Source organism: Amia ocellicauda, chromosome 11 (genome assembly GCF_036373705.1).
Source record: "Amia ocellicauda isolate fAmiCal2 chromosome 11, fAmiCal2.hap1, whole genome shotgun sequence".
NCBI lineage: Eukaryota > Metazoa > Chordata > Actinopteri > Amiiformes > Amiidae > Amia > Amia ocellicauda.
The window spans coordinates 28,458,554-28,473,993 of record NC_089860.1 but is presented as its reverse complement, the minus strand read 5'-3'; the positions used below and the strand labels follow the sequence as shown (position 1 = coordinate 28,473,993).

The 15,440-nt window shown below is 42.7% G+C and overlaps 1 protein-coding gene across 2 annotated transcripts in view; it reads left to right on the top strand.

The window, feature by feature from the left end:
* The first annotated feature begins 863 nt into the window (after positions 1-863).
* The window catches only part of hpca (hippocalcin), a 25,829-nt gene continuing 11,252 nt past the window's right edge, over positions 864-15,440 (top strand). Inside the window, exons 1-2 of one of the 2 annotated variants that reach the window (XM_066717279.1) lie at positions 864-1,151; positions 6,918-6,966. The gene's annotated coding sequence lies outside the window, so the exon portion shown is untranslated. The remainder of the gene's footprint in view (positions 1,152-6,917; positions 6,967-15,440) is intronic. The other variant, XM_066717278.1, reaches the window with a different exon arrangement.

Below are 15,440 nucleotides of genomic sequence, written 5' to 3'. Positions count from 1 at the left end.
TTGCTGATTTTACAACACCTGCTGCCCACAGTCACAAAGAAAATTATGCCCACAGCTTCCAAATGAACAAACAGATCTCGAAATGAATGTGTGGGAATCAGCGGCATCCACAGCCGTATTGCTGATACTGTAATGCAACAGCGCTATCACACTTACTCTGCATTAACCAGAGAGAGAGAGAGAGATGCCACAGTGAACAAAAAACATGAATGAAAATCTTTGGACAGCGCACAGAGACTCCACGTCATATACAATTCCCTGAGAATATTAAGGAGGAAAAACATTAAGGAGAAAGTCTGAATGCCTTTTGTTTCAAATAGCTGCTATTTCAGAAACCCATACTGAGAGTCATAACAGGTACAGTTATAAAAATACATGTATTAATTTTCACAAAGGAAATCTATATTTGCAGCTTCATTATGTAGGGTATTTAGATGTGATGACGGCCATACCTAGTGACAAGAAGAATGACAACAACAGCAGCAATACTAATAACTATTATTATTAATAATAATATGAATATTACAGAGGCTTTCTATTATTACAGAGATGGCTATTAGGGCCTGTATATATCCTGGCAATCAAGAAAGAAAGGAAGAAGAAAAAAACATTCAGTCATTCAAAATAAATCTACTAAATAATGGGCTAAATGCGCTTGGCAAAAGGAAGCGGGGGGTGGGATGCGCAATGTTATATTCATGTAGACTTCACGCTATTAAAAAGCACATCTTTCTCGATGATGAGGGGACGTCCTGCTGGAAAAGATGTATGAAACTGGGAAGATGAGGAAGAGATAGTGGTAGTGTGTGTGTGTGTGTGTGTAAGCGGCAGCTGCATAAAACGGTACCACGTAATTCCCGCAACAACCCCCCCAACTCTCTCTCTCCCTCTCTCTCTCTCTCTCCCTCTCTCCCTCTCTCTCTCTCCCTCTGTAGATGTTTAAATCCGCTCGCCCGGACTCTAAGCATCCTCAGCTTGCAGAGCCGCCGCTGGGTGCCCGTGCAGACCGCCTGGCAGAGGCCGCTTCTCTCGCAGGGCATCGCGCAGTGCCAGGCTGTGTGGAGCTCCGCGCTGCTGAAGGAGCTCAGGAGACGCACGTCGGTCTATCGCCGCACGGAGAGACAGAGAGGGTGCCGGGTCAGCAGCACACGGTAGGACCGGGGTCTAGCTTTGCACTGTTGTGTGATTTCTGCTTTTTAAATGATCTGCTTGCTCTGCTGGTATGGGCATACGACCCATCTGGGAGTTGTGCCGCTGCACGAAGTGGCATGATCTGTTCTGCCCTCAGAGCCCATGTACACACATCTCGCTTTCTAACAGCGTGTTGAGTCTTCGGCTGCTGTGTGAATGGAGGTTGAATTATCATTATATAACATGTATGTTGGGCTGAAATGGTATGTTGTGTCGAGAGAATGTGCGTCCGATTGTGTCTGCGAGATGTTTCCTCCTTTTTTTCTCCTAAAACGCGTACTATGCGCTTTACTGACATACTTTCGTGTGACATGTATGTTGCCATCCGCTTGTTTTTAAAAAAAGAAAAAGAAAAAAAAGAAAATTAATTTCAAAACAAACAGAAAAAAAGCCAGAGATGGAATTGATGTCCCCATGGGACAGATGTGCGACGAAATATTGTTATGTGGTCTTTCCCTGAAATTACCTCGTTCAGCTCACTTTACAACACAACACAAACGAAACAAGTGACGTTTACTGTATAAATGGGAACATTCATCTGATCATTTAAATTGTTAATCTATTTACCCGTTTATGAAATATTCCCTGCTCTCGGTGATGATCCTTTCTCGGGTCTTTTTCCTTAGTTATCAGTGTAAATGTTACTGTGCTTATTACTTGCAACTTAAACCATAGAGGAGCCATTGATTTCTAATTAAAATACAATTGCATAGATTTCTTGTATGCTGGCTGGTGCAGTACGGTCTCTAATGTATGTATGCAGCTGGGTTTGTATGTTCTCTAGAAATATATCACTCCTATTAGATAACAAATAAGTATCTTAATCCATTTCAATGTTGTGGCGTATGTTGTCTGAATTGTAGAGCTCAGTGCGATTAGGCTTTCTGGGAATGCACATAAAGTTCTTCAAAATTTGACATGCATTTCGCCTGACAGCTGACATGCATAAAGGAGGCAGTGGTGACTGACAGGGATAAAGTATCACCTCCGACACCAATAAAACTGCTTACTTGCTTACAGTATTGGAGAAATGGGAATTGTATTGAAACAGGTCAATTTTAAAGATATAGCCTCAACTCATAAAGCGCCACCCTCCCTGCTCCCCCCCGCTTGATGGACTGTAGTACCTGTTAACAGTTACACAGTAGAATCGTGAAGTTCCGTCTGTAACCGGTAGAGGGCAGTAAGCTGTTAACTCGGGTCCACTAGCGCCTTTTCACTGAGTGACTGCGCTAGAACATTCACTCACAAATGTGCAATTATAATAACCGGTCCAGAGGGTTGCTGTTCCTGTACACGCATTCATACACTTTGCAGTAGATTATGTAAATGTACAATGTAGCATTCTGAGATTACAGCAGAAGTAGAAATATATCTGTGTTGAATATCCAGTGAAGTCCTGTTTCCCTTTTTGAATGCTACAATTCTGTGCAATATGGAAAACAATGATCGTGTATAAATAATCACTATGTGTATCTCTGATCCCTAAGGCATACATTAACCATTGATGCATTCAGGCAAGAGGCTGTCACTAGTTCTTCATTTGTTCTCTGCATGTCTCCTTCATTATAAAAGTCATCCAGGGATCTGGAATCTGGCATAAATCCCAGTGGATTAAGAGAACTTCTTTTAGAATTGGGAACCTGTTGTGAAGAATCCCTTTGCAGCCAGCATAGCCTACCACTGACAGTAACTGTCTGTGAGGGAATAGTAAAACTTAGGAGAAACTAACATAAAGCTGGAAAAAACATCTGTCTGGTTTGGCTTGAAGTAACAATGTATTGGTTATGCTGGCCTTGCATTCTGTAAGAAGCTAGATTCAAACACACTGGTGCAGCTCCAACTGGAATACACATTCTGATAGCCTAAGACATCTGTTGTACAGATTGAATTGTGTGAAAAAATTATATGAAGGAGGAAACAGGAGAATATTAGGGAGTGATATCTTATCCAAGCTATTGAACTGCACAGGAGTTGCAGTTCTCCTTAGAAAAATGACTGTTCCTCATATTATTATTATGATTATTGTTATTATTATGCCTGGGGAAATGACACCTCCGGTATGAAAAAGCGGGTGAGGAAGGGGGTTAACATTTGTGTTAAGAGAATAATAGTGGTATACTGGAACTGAAATGGTCACTTGTTTTAAAATGTTTACAATCAAATATAACATCCTGTCATATAATCAAACATAACCCCTATAGTAAATGGACTGGTTTTACCATAGGACATGTGCACAGATCGCCATCACTGTATCTTGGCCAGGCCATGCTGCTGGTAACAGGATATTGGATCAAGTTCCAGCTGCGGTCCATAGATCTGGGGATTGGCTCTGCTGATAACTGCAAATCTCCCGAGCACGTGTGCAGCACCCTGGTCTCAGCAGTGCCATCTCTGAGTAGGTGCCAACCAGCCCTCCCTTAACCAGAGATGAAAAGGTCACCGTGATGTATGGGCAGTCTTTTGCAGCTTTTTCCAGTTTATGGAAGATTTAAGTTATCAGACAAGACCACAGCCAAGCGAGGTGTGAATTAAAAATGCAAGAATGAAACCCCCAGACACACACATTCATGTAATTAACACCAAAGCCTGGCTTCAGAAGTTGCTTGGTCCGATGCACAAGAAGTAATCACGGGTTACGTCGTATTTCCTCATTAGCCAGATTTGCAATGCAGAAACCTAACATGGCATTTGGAATTGCAAGAGCATTCAAATCCAAACGTTATAAAAGCTCAGCTTTTGTCCTTTCCCAAAAGAAGTTTGCATAATTCTGTTACATAAGGTGCTTGCTTTCTTCTTCTTCATTTTTGTTGACATTTTATGAAAAACAATAACTAGAATGTTCTACTTTGACAGGGGCATTTAACCCTTTCTTCTTCAGCAATTTGCAATTAAAAAAATGTATAACACATTCTGTAAATTTAAAACTTCGTAATGCTGCCTTAGCACTGTTGTCTTGAATCCTGCTTTGGACATCAGCTGTACCGTATAAGATATAGTGGTACATTTTAAATGATTTAGGCTTGACTCATCTTTATTCTCTGCATTATGTTCTATGAGTTTGGTAAATATACAGTGTCAGAAGTGCTTTATAATGTTGGGCATCTGTCTACTGTTTGACACATACTGTAGTAATTGCGAGAACATAAACATACTGAAGGATCTGGTGTTTGTTAGGATAATATGCTGACTGCAATGTGGAGTCAGTGTTTTACAGCAAAGCCCTCTTGCTTCTGTCTTTAGAGATTTTTTGTAACTTGATCGGTCCCTGCAGTGACCTCAGCCATTGCAGCTCCCAGTTCTGTACTATTGAGCATCTCATCTTCTCCCCCCTCAAAAGTGCTTTATTGGTCTCCTGCCCCTCTGTGTAGCCATTATAATTCTGAAAGAAACAATCAAACTCGAAATGGCATTTACAAGTGGTACAGGCCTATTATTTTTCAACATCTATAGGCCCGAGGCTGCTCTTCCTGCTATTAACTAGCAAAGGGCGCTCAATTACCAGTCCTGCTTGCCTTGTGGTTGATTGTAATTGGCTTTTTCAAAAGGAAGGAGGAAGAGATGTGCAGTTCATTGCTCTACTAGTGAAAGATCAGCAGGAGCACAGTGGGAGCAAACCGCTTCAGCCAATATCTAATATACTTTTTATTTTCAGAAATCCCCTGTCATTTTAGCTTATGTCTCCCCCCCATCTCTGAATGGCACCGCTCCTTTCTCCTGCCTCTACAGTAGCCTTCCCGCTCCACTAATATATTCTCCAGGCGAGAGGCAACAGGCTTGCTGGAGAGGAATAAAACAAAACAGAGCCCGAAGCGGTTGTACTACTCCTCCTTCAGCAGACTGCACTGGTCCTCAGCACTGTGTTGAGCCTCCTCCACAGTCTTTCTTCCTTTCTTTTGTTCCCTTTCTTTCACTCTCTATGCCTTTCATGAAAAGAGCATTACGCCGCAGAGTGCGCTCTGTCATTCTTGTGCCTGCTCCCACAATGCACTTCCCTGCCGCACACGGTCTACAATCCTGCAGCCCAATTACTCCAACCGAGACAATCTCACCGGGTGCGTTTTCAGACATCCTTCTGAAAGGGATGAGGCAGGGGGCTGTCTACTCGATCCCAAGCAAGTCTGTAAACTTACCAGGCCAACATGGAAGCCAAACAAACAAATAATAATTATAAAATCAATCAATTGATCCATTAAATCGAACAGACATCCCAGCTCACCACTTAAAGATCAAGATGTGCTTGTATTAAGCAATAAAAATGTACTGAATATGTACTGAAATGCATTATCAGCAGAAGGGTGGATCACAGGCATCCTTCACTATCAGTGAAATACACAGCAGGCAGGTCAGGGCACCAGAAGAATGGCATTTGAGAGAGGAAATAATTTCTGTGGTGTAAGGAGTAATCATTGTACAAGAGCTGCCCGGGCCAGATTCAATTAACCTCTGCTGGACAGTGCCACGACACCAGACATACCCAGAGTTATATTTTTGTCATTACTCACTCACCAGAAAAAGGCAGTGTATCTTAAATGCCATACCAGAGCGAGATTGACAGTTGTAATTATGCCAAGCAAATTTACAGCATCCTGCACATAACAAAGTTGGGTTTAAAGGACATTGTCATTAACCTCCAATTTGCTAGCCAGGAATTTATGTTTATCGAATGGCACAAGTTAAGTTTCTGTGCTGTCTTGGTGGTAATTAAACTTTCGTCTTCTGCTTACTGCCAGACCGTAGGGGCCTTCCAACACTTAGTCAATAAAATACAGTATGCACCGCTTAGCACGATTTATTTTTATTTTTATTTTTGTCAAGGAGGGTAATTCCACACTTCATCTAACTATTAGTTTATTTATTCATTACCCCCGAGATTTCAGAGACAGTTAAAAGACACTTAACCTTTTTATCGTACAGACAGCAGCAATTTCGGATCAGAGAGACAATACAGAGGTTGCTCCCGGGAGGTTTACGAGCCGTGTTAGCCTCCAGATCCTTAAGCTGCATAACAAAGCAAAGTACATGGAAGGAGACTGTATCAACTGTACCAACTCAGCAGCAGGGAACTGGGTATTATGATCAAGCAAAGTGCAAACACAGTCTTGCCATAGGGAATTATTCTTCATTCTGACCGCTTCTGTAGTAGCTGCACAGGCAAAGTGCATCAGCAGTTGTCCTAAAACGATGGTGTCCAACCCTGGTCCCAATTGATCGATAGCACATTAGAGGGACTAAGCCTTCACTCGACAGCAGCTAGAACATAAACCAAGTGATCTGTCTTCACTAAACACACTGTCACCTTCACTGTTATCCAGCTGAACAGCCTTACTTAATGCAAATGTGCAGGAAATGACCACTGACCCAAGTGAAGCCAGTACATGTATAGGCTTAATTACTGAAAGGTCTTTAGGAATCTTTCCCTCCCAAAAAATATAATTTATATATATATATATATATATATATATATATATATATATATATATATATATATTAAAAGAAGGGGGGGGGGATCTATAATCTCTTGTAATTTCAGGAATGTATTTAAAAGCATTAAAGTGATTATGTATGAAAGAAGATTAGTTGCCAAAAATAAATAAACCTGAATCATTCATTCTTTATATTAGTTGGCATTGATTCTCCAATCCAAATGTAATGGGGTTTGCATTGTTTTGGGTTTTTTTTTTGGGTTGTGTTTAGTTGTTTTTGTTTTTTTATTTTTGTTCCAGAAAGAGCAGAGCGCTGTGTGCCCAGGGGATCTCGAGAGGTTTCAGATCGGTGAGTCAGACACTTTGGTTTGGAAATGAGATCAGATCGTGAGGAGCTGGGGTTACACTGCGGAGAAAGAGAGGGAGAGAGAGAGAGAGAGAGAGAGAGAGAGAGAGAGAGAGAGAGAGAGAGAGGAGGGGGCAGATAAACTTGGTAAGGAAGACTGAGAGAGGAGAAGAGAGAGAGACAAAGACAGAGAGAGAGTGGAAGGAAGAGGTAAGAGGGATTGAGAGAAAGGGGGGAAGTTAAAGAGAGAAGGATAAAGACAGAGAAAGAAAGAGATGGGGGGAGCCGAGGTGAAGTGGCGAGCACACAGGGCCCAGCAGCTGGATGTGATTCATTTGGAAGCGGATGAGTGATTTAACCTGCAGCTCACCAAGGAAGCCGGCTGCTTACACACTGAATATATTCAACACTTTCTGAGCTGGAGTCGTGTTTTAAAAAAAAAAAGAGAAGAGATTTATTTTCTTTAAGCATCTGTGTGCAGTAACCAGGGAAATCCAAACCTGTACTGCAGCCCTTGTTCCTGTCAAGACAGAGGCTGTACTGTTCGGAAAATTAATGTATAAAAAAGGGCCCTGTTCCCCAGAGACTGGACAAGCTTCTCATTTGTGTTGCCCCCCCATGCTGAGGAACTGTGTCTTTTGCCATTGTGGATGTTGCACTGTGTTGCCTATGCATGCTGAGCACTTGGAGATGCCAGCAATTTAAATTAGGGGACACACCTCATGAATATACAATTTTCTGGACAATTTTACTGATTGTGCTTGCATGGTATCACTGAATGATATAATGAGAGCTCTACTGTGGTCATAACTACAGCCAATGCACTGCATAGGAATACATAACACGATACAGTGGTTCTCCAGGTGCTCAGGTAACTTTCTACAGTTCTTAAAATCCAGGTTTAGCACAGCAGTCTCAGACGTGTCCTGGATTCAGATGCTTGCTGTAACATTTGATTCTTCTGAGTCCTGTCCCTGTTTTTTTCTTTCTTCTTTTTACACTTGTCCCTGAAAAAGACAAGGACTAACCTGGGAGCCCCCTGCTCTGAAAACACATTCACTGCTACAGCTGCAGCTCCTCGTGTGGCACTGATTAAACTGTGAGTCAGTGCCAGCAGAACAGTTTTCTGTTTATTTATATTGGAGGTCACCCACCTCAGCGGTAACCGGGCACAACCTTGTTTCACTATTCAGCTAATGAGATCAGCCTTGAAGGTGGAAGGCTGGGAGCTATTTGCATTTGCTCTGGCTCGGATGGACATATATAAATATAAATATATTGTAAAACCCAGATGGCAGGGTTTTTATGCATGGACAATCCTTTTCCTTCACCTCTGCCCCAGTTTTAGTAAGCTAACAAAGGACAGTGAATCTGACGGCTGTGCACACATATCAAAGCACTTAAATGTTATGAACCACCTCAATAGGAAGCAGAAATTAAGAAAAGGCAGGAAACTGTTTTACTTAATGGGATTCAAAACAGATTGAACAGATGCTTACCTATGTGATGTTACCCTTTTGAATCATAGTATCCAACGTTTCCCAGACTGCACCGATTGCACAACACAAGGTGCATTGTAATCTCTTGCGCAAATATCCAGCTTGTAGGCAGGTACCAGGGGATTCCTGAATGGCAGGTTTAATAATCTGGTGATGCAACAGGCATATAGAACAGAAACAACTGGTAGAATGGATCCTTGAAGTTTGAAATTGCATAGTCAAAGCCCAACCCCCTGGAAATAACCTGGTGGGGCTCAGCTGTGCTAGGTCCCCAACCCAGCTATCTGCCTGATTGAACAATTTTTCTAGCAAGGGCACTTCAGCAACAAAGCAGGCAATCGAGGCTCATAATAACAAAGCTGTGTCTCCACACTGGACTGACACAGTCACAAAGCTTGGGCTTTATCAGTGGGCCAGGCACCAGTAAGAGAGTTGGGTTCCCTGGTTCCCAGTCCTTCTTGAGTCTCATTCTAGCTGAACCCTCAGTTCTTTAATGTACCCCTTTAATTAACCTATAATCTGTTCAGTTAGACACCAGTATTTTTTTCTGAACTTCAAATATTGGATGTCTTACCTTACTCGTAGAATTGTTTGGGCACACTTGAGATTGTATAAACAGAAAATGTTTGAAAGGTGTTTTGAAAGATGTCAATTATGAATTAATTAATCTGAGGGTTGGGAGCTCTAAATTGAATGCTGAGCTGGGGTGAAGCCCAGAAAGTGCTTCCATCACGAGGAACAGGTCAGGGGATGTTCGTTCCTGCTGTATCTAACATGTGAACCACACTTGTAAAAGGAAGAGCGCTCAACACACTGAGTGATTGATCTGTGTGTAAGAGATGGTACTAGCAAATAGCTCAGGAACAGGTAGCGGCTTGCCTTTCTGGTGTTTCCCTGAATAGCTAAGGCAGTGTTCTTCGAATCTAATTCTCAAGGGCTACAGCGTCTTCTGGTTTTCACTGCATCTCGCGCTCTAAACAAGTTAATTGAACTAATGATTGGCTTAGCTAAACCCATTTAACCCTTTTCCCACCAGGCGATGATTTAAAGAGATTTACTGTTGGATTGTGGTGCTGGAGGATTACTAAATGCATTCTGAATATTTATTCTGTATAACCTGTCTCTTTCCATTTCATGTGTCCAGTCCAGACTGTTGAAGGTTCTAATGGCCTGCATGCCTAATAATGCTTTGCTACCTAACAGACAGTTTCAATTTAAGCCAAGAAAAAGAGTTTGCAGGTTTGCTTAGATCCATAAGAAAACCATTTTCTATCTCTGTATAGCGACTACCATATCCCATTGCCTGTGAAATGCCTTTGTACTTTTGTGAAAGGCAGTCTTTCCCTCTCACTATGCAAGACTTCTTGTGGGGCTGTGGTCAGCCATCTGTGTCTTATGTGTGGCATTGAGAACGGTTTAGCTGCTTTAATCTGTGCTTGTACGTCCATGGGATAATCTAGCTATTATACCTCTCTTTAGGCTCAACAGGATTAAGTAACAACTCAGGACAGAAAAGAAAGGAAGAACTTCTTGAGTAAACCCCACCGCTCAGAATGTTCCCATTGACTGTTCTATCTGACATGTGTAATACTGGTGTATTAACTATTGCTTGGGAAACAAGCAGGTAGAGAACTTGACATACTGTCTGTTCTGTAGTCTTCCAGGGTAATACATCACGTCTGCAGAGGAAACATGGGGTATTTCCGTATTTCAGTATTTCAGCGCATACTTCTACTTTTAGCTGTGAATGTCTGTGAAAGCAGTGGTGTATATGCAGGCATATGCCGTATGCTCACTTAAATTTAAAGGAACTGTGCCTATTCCCCCTTCATTCTGGAATATCTTGCGTATACCTTGTATCATTTTCTACGCCATTCCCTCGCCAACAAAACGCCAGCACCTCCTGCAACCCCCCAGCTCAACTGATCGCTAACACCCCACCCAACGAGCGACAAATCATCAACACCCCCTTCCCCCCCAACACACACATATTGACAAATTAATTAGGATATACCCACTATAGCACTGTGTGGAAGTATGGCTCAATGATGCAGAATGGTATTGCTCTAGGAATATAAATATTTGTGAAGGAACTTATTTGAAAGATATAGAACAAAAATGTTGAGGTGCATTAGAGTAAGGATTCTGTAGACTTTTTCCTTTAAAACAAACCAGAAAAGAAGAGGTGTATAACACAGACTATATGAACATTTTCCATGAAAATGGGGAGAATCCCCAGTGTTCCTCTGTCCCACTACAGTGACCATTACAACCAGCTGTGAGGGGAAGAGAATTAAACCCCTTCACATTATAGGAGATAGGAAGGATATAAAGGTCACTGGGAGCTGTATAACCTCCCTCTGGTTGCTTAAGGAATGCAGAAGGGCAGAGTACCGATACAGTTTGTGACTTAAAAGACACGGTGAGTTTATCTAGGTGCAGACGAGCTGTGAGGTCAGGCCTGGATAGGCTGAATGAGGTTTTATTATGGGTTCCAGGAGTGAGGGATTTATCACAGTGTCCCTGGGAGACATCTCTCTACTTCTGCCTGGCCGCCAAGAGAGTCATGATCCTTTTAATGCCACGGATGGGGTTGTGGGGGGTGATGACTGCATGTGGCTAAACTGGTTTATAATCCCATCTGAATTAGCTGTACTACCAGCAGTCACACATACCTGGGAATGTGAAAGGACTGGCTCTGAGACAGACCTCTATAAAGTAATAGTGATATCAGCTCAATACAAGACTTTGTTATTTTACACAGGCACTGGCACATGCAGTGGAGACTTAAGTGTTCTCCTGTCAGGAGTATCCAATCACAGGACACCCATTGGTTAGGGTGGGGATTTTGGTTTGGGATAGATGTCACAGGGATGTTTTATGGAACCCTGGTGCATCTATCTCATGAATACAGTGCAGACCTGTATGTGATGTATGGCTGGAGATTCAGAGACACATCAGACCCAAGGAAACCCTTCTAATTTAAGGTGTCAATTTACCATTTGGCCATGTTTGAGTTTCTCTGGTTAAGACAGTATTGTTTTCTGCTGCTGGAACATCAAGAGATACACAATTCCATAAAAATAATCATAACAGACCCATGAATGTTCTAAAAGATCTAAGACAGCCTTCAGCACCTGTGCTTCTTTACCTGCATCCATCACAGCTGCAGAAAGGCAGTGCTGTTAACTTCTGTTTTGCTTCACCAAGCTGTCTGATTTGGTTCTTGGTCTTACTCGAGTTCTCTGAGTTATATGAATCTATTTTTCAGCATTTAGGCAATTTGTATCAATTAAAGCAGCACGGGCTATAAAAATAGATCCATATTAATTTGCATAATGTATTCAAAAGACTGTCTCTTTCCTTGAACTGTTACGGCAACTCATCAAGTCTATCCAGCCAAGAGTGCATTCTCATCTTTATTGATTTATGAAAGAGAATTAATTTTAGGGCACCTTGATTTACTCTTAACATCATCTTTCCCCATAGCAGTGCAATCTGCATACATGAAAATGAAAAATATGCTCTTACATATTTATAAGTTGAGGTGCTGCACAGAAGCAGGTGGCACTGGATTTGAAGTGCTAGATGTAGATCATTTGAGGTTCATTAAGACAGCACTGTTGTATAAATACTCACTAGCAGACTTACACCTTTAACTCAAAGTTTACATTTACCTTTCTAAACACAGAAGCATGAAATAAGAAAACAGTCTGCTAATAGAATACCTTCTCCAGTTTGAAGCACAAACGAAAGACATATTGCCGGGTAAATGAACCTTTCTGTGTCCGGCTAGACTTTTCAGGGAAGTGCATTAGTGCAATATTGTGCCTGGTGTTGGCTGTATTGCTGTGTGATGAAAAAGGAGTCCTGTCTGAAGCCACAGTGTCAGGGCTAAAGAGCATCTGCTCATCAATTGTAATATAGGGCTTGAGTGCACTAGACCCCTGTTTAATTGAGGCAGAGTTTGCAGTGTAACCTGCAGCCTTAAGTAGCTGGGTATCCATTAGCAGGAATGCTCCAGGGTTAGAGAATGGTTTGTAATGGGTAAACGGTTATCTGGGTTGCAGATCTGGGGCAGTGGTTATTACTGCAGAGAACATTAGGGTGAGACGCAGTGCCACCTTTTCAACCACAGGGCTGTGCCATCATTTTCAAATTTCTCTTTCAAATTACCCAGGCAGTGCAGGCTGCTGGAGCCGTACAGGAGATTGTGTGTGCTGTGTAACACTGCAGCTTCCTGAAGCGATTATTTGAGAAGCGGTGTACATTATTATATATAAAATACATTACCAGATTCTTCAGTTGATTGTCATGATCATATTTGTCATGATTGTCTTGATAATATATTATATATTGTGTATAAGCTCCCCCTGGATCTGAGAAATAAATCGGAATACCATTCTGAGGTCTACATCTGATTACAGAAAGAATATTATTATTTTTTGTTTGATTCATTTCCGGTTTTGCAAACTGCAGGCTCTGTGTAAGCTAGTGCTGTTGTATTTTATATTTATTATGTCATTGGATAAGTATTTACCTCTGTGCTTAATTAGTCCAATTAGTCCAAAAGTCTTACATGCTTTGCATTGTGCGTTTCTATGGGAGTGTGTTCTGCTGTTTGAAGTGAGTGATATTTCTCTCTAATTGACAATATCACAGTGCCTGTCTTGGCTAGTGCTGGGAAGATTTTTTTTCTTGCAGAACCTTGACAAGACCTGTCTGTAAAACATGTTTTGTACAAATCCGTGGCTCTTGTGTTGACCCAGATTCTCTAGGAGATGATAAGTCTGCACCCTTGGAATATTTTCAGGGTAGATTTTGATTAAATCGTTTTGGTTGAGAAAATCCATTGGCATGCAAATGAATATATATCAACAAGGGTCTGGAACTGTTCTGTAGGAATCTGGCACCATTCTTCCACAAGGTATTCCTTCAATTCATTCTGGTTTGATGGAGGCAAAAAACTGTCATAGGTGCCTCTCCAGACAGTCCCACAAATGCTCTATGGGATGCTCTATGCTGTATGGTGATTGGGAGGGCCATGGAAGATCAACTCTATCTTCTCATGGAATGAGTGGACTCAGGCCATGCCAGGAAAATGCGCCCCACGCAAGTATGGTACTGCCAGAACCTTTAACTGTTAGAACCAGGTTCTTAAGGGTGTAGATTTCCCATGGCTGTTGCCACACATGCATATAACCATTCATCAAGAACAGGGTGAAGGATGACTCTTCAGATCATATCACACTCCTTCCACTGCTCAGATGTCCATTGTGTATATTCCATGCACCAATAGACATGCAAACAGGTTATGAGTGGTTTGTGCTCAGCAACCTGGCTATGGTATCCAGTCCATTCACAATATCACATCAGACATTATAATGTCTGCTCTGTGACCTAGAAAATAAGTGCAGGTATTTACTAATCATGGAAAATATTAATAAATGGATCAAATACATACATAAATGGGAAAAAACCTAGAAACCTTTCTATAGAAACTTGTGTAACTCCCTACAGGGGGAAGACAAAAAAATCCTTGAGGAAAAAAGAAATCTCACATAATCGGTTGCGTGCTTAGGAGTGAATAGCCCATGTGATAGCACTCACTGAGGAGTCGGCCCAATTATTATTTTTATTATCTCGATTAGCTCTGGATTTCAGATCTTCCGAGACCCTAATGATGGGTTTCCTGAAATAAATTTTTACACAATCTGGGCCAGACGTGTCACGGCTACAGACCAGCACTCTTCTACCAGTCCAAGCACTTCCACTTTTCCCCACTAGATGTCGCCATCGCCCTTCCCTGTCAGTCACTTCTCCAAGCTCCATTAATTCAATCAACATTAATGGAACCCCTGTGCACTTCTGCGATCACCCTCTGCTCCCATTCATCCAGCACCTCCCAGCTTAGTTCTCTGCTCCACATTTAAACCCCTCATTAACTTGAAGTCATCGCAAAGTTTTGTCAGTTTACCTGCATCTCTGAGCATTCGCTGCCTGTGCCTTGTTATATCTTTGATTCCAAGTTCCACCGCCAGAGCGTGGGGTTCCTGGGTATGTCAGCGGCTTGCACATGGACCTGGAGAAGGTGAGCACTGTCACCAACTGGCCGCAGCCCCGCACTGTGAAGGAGCTGCAGCGCTTCCTGGGCTTTGCCAACTTTTATCGGCGGTTTATCCACAATTTCAGTTCTGTCACCTCTCCACTATCTTCTTTGTTAAAGGGATCCCCCAGACTTTCAATTGGACGGACTCTGCCACTGCCGCATTCGCCTGCCTCAAGACTCTGTTTACTACAGCCCCCATCCTCAGACACCCAGACCCCTCTCTCCCGTTCATCATGGAGGTGGATCCCTCTGAATCCGGAGTGGGGGCTGTGCTCTCCCAGCAACACGGACAGCCGCCCAAACTTCACCCCTGCGCCACCTTCTCCCGAAAGCTGTCACCGGCGTAGTGCAATTATGACATCGGCAACTGTGAGCTCCTCACTGTCAAGCTGGCTTTCAAGGAGTGGAGACACTGGCTAGAGGTGCCGCGTATCCCCTCCTGGTTCTGACTGACCACTGGAACTTCCACTCAGCGAAACAACTGGGTGCTATCTTTCACCAGATTCCAGTTCACCATCATCTACCGTCCGGGATCAAAGAACATCAAGGCGGACTCCCTCTCTTGGTAGTTCAACTCTCTCCTGCTCCTCAGTCTGCGGAATCCATCCTGTCTCCCTCCTGCATTTTGGCTCCTGTTCAATGGAGCATCTGGGACCAGATTCAGCACGGGCTCGCCTTTGATCCGGCTCCTTCCACCTGTCCAGCGAACTGGACCTACGTCCCATCAGCACTGAGTCCCCACTTGCTGCGGTGGATCTACTTGACTCCTGCCTCCGGTCACCCAGGTGTCAGCCGCACTGTCGCCTTGGTTAGGGGAAGATTCTGGTGGCCTTGTTTTGTGCGTGACATCACCAGGTTCGTTGGTGCCT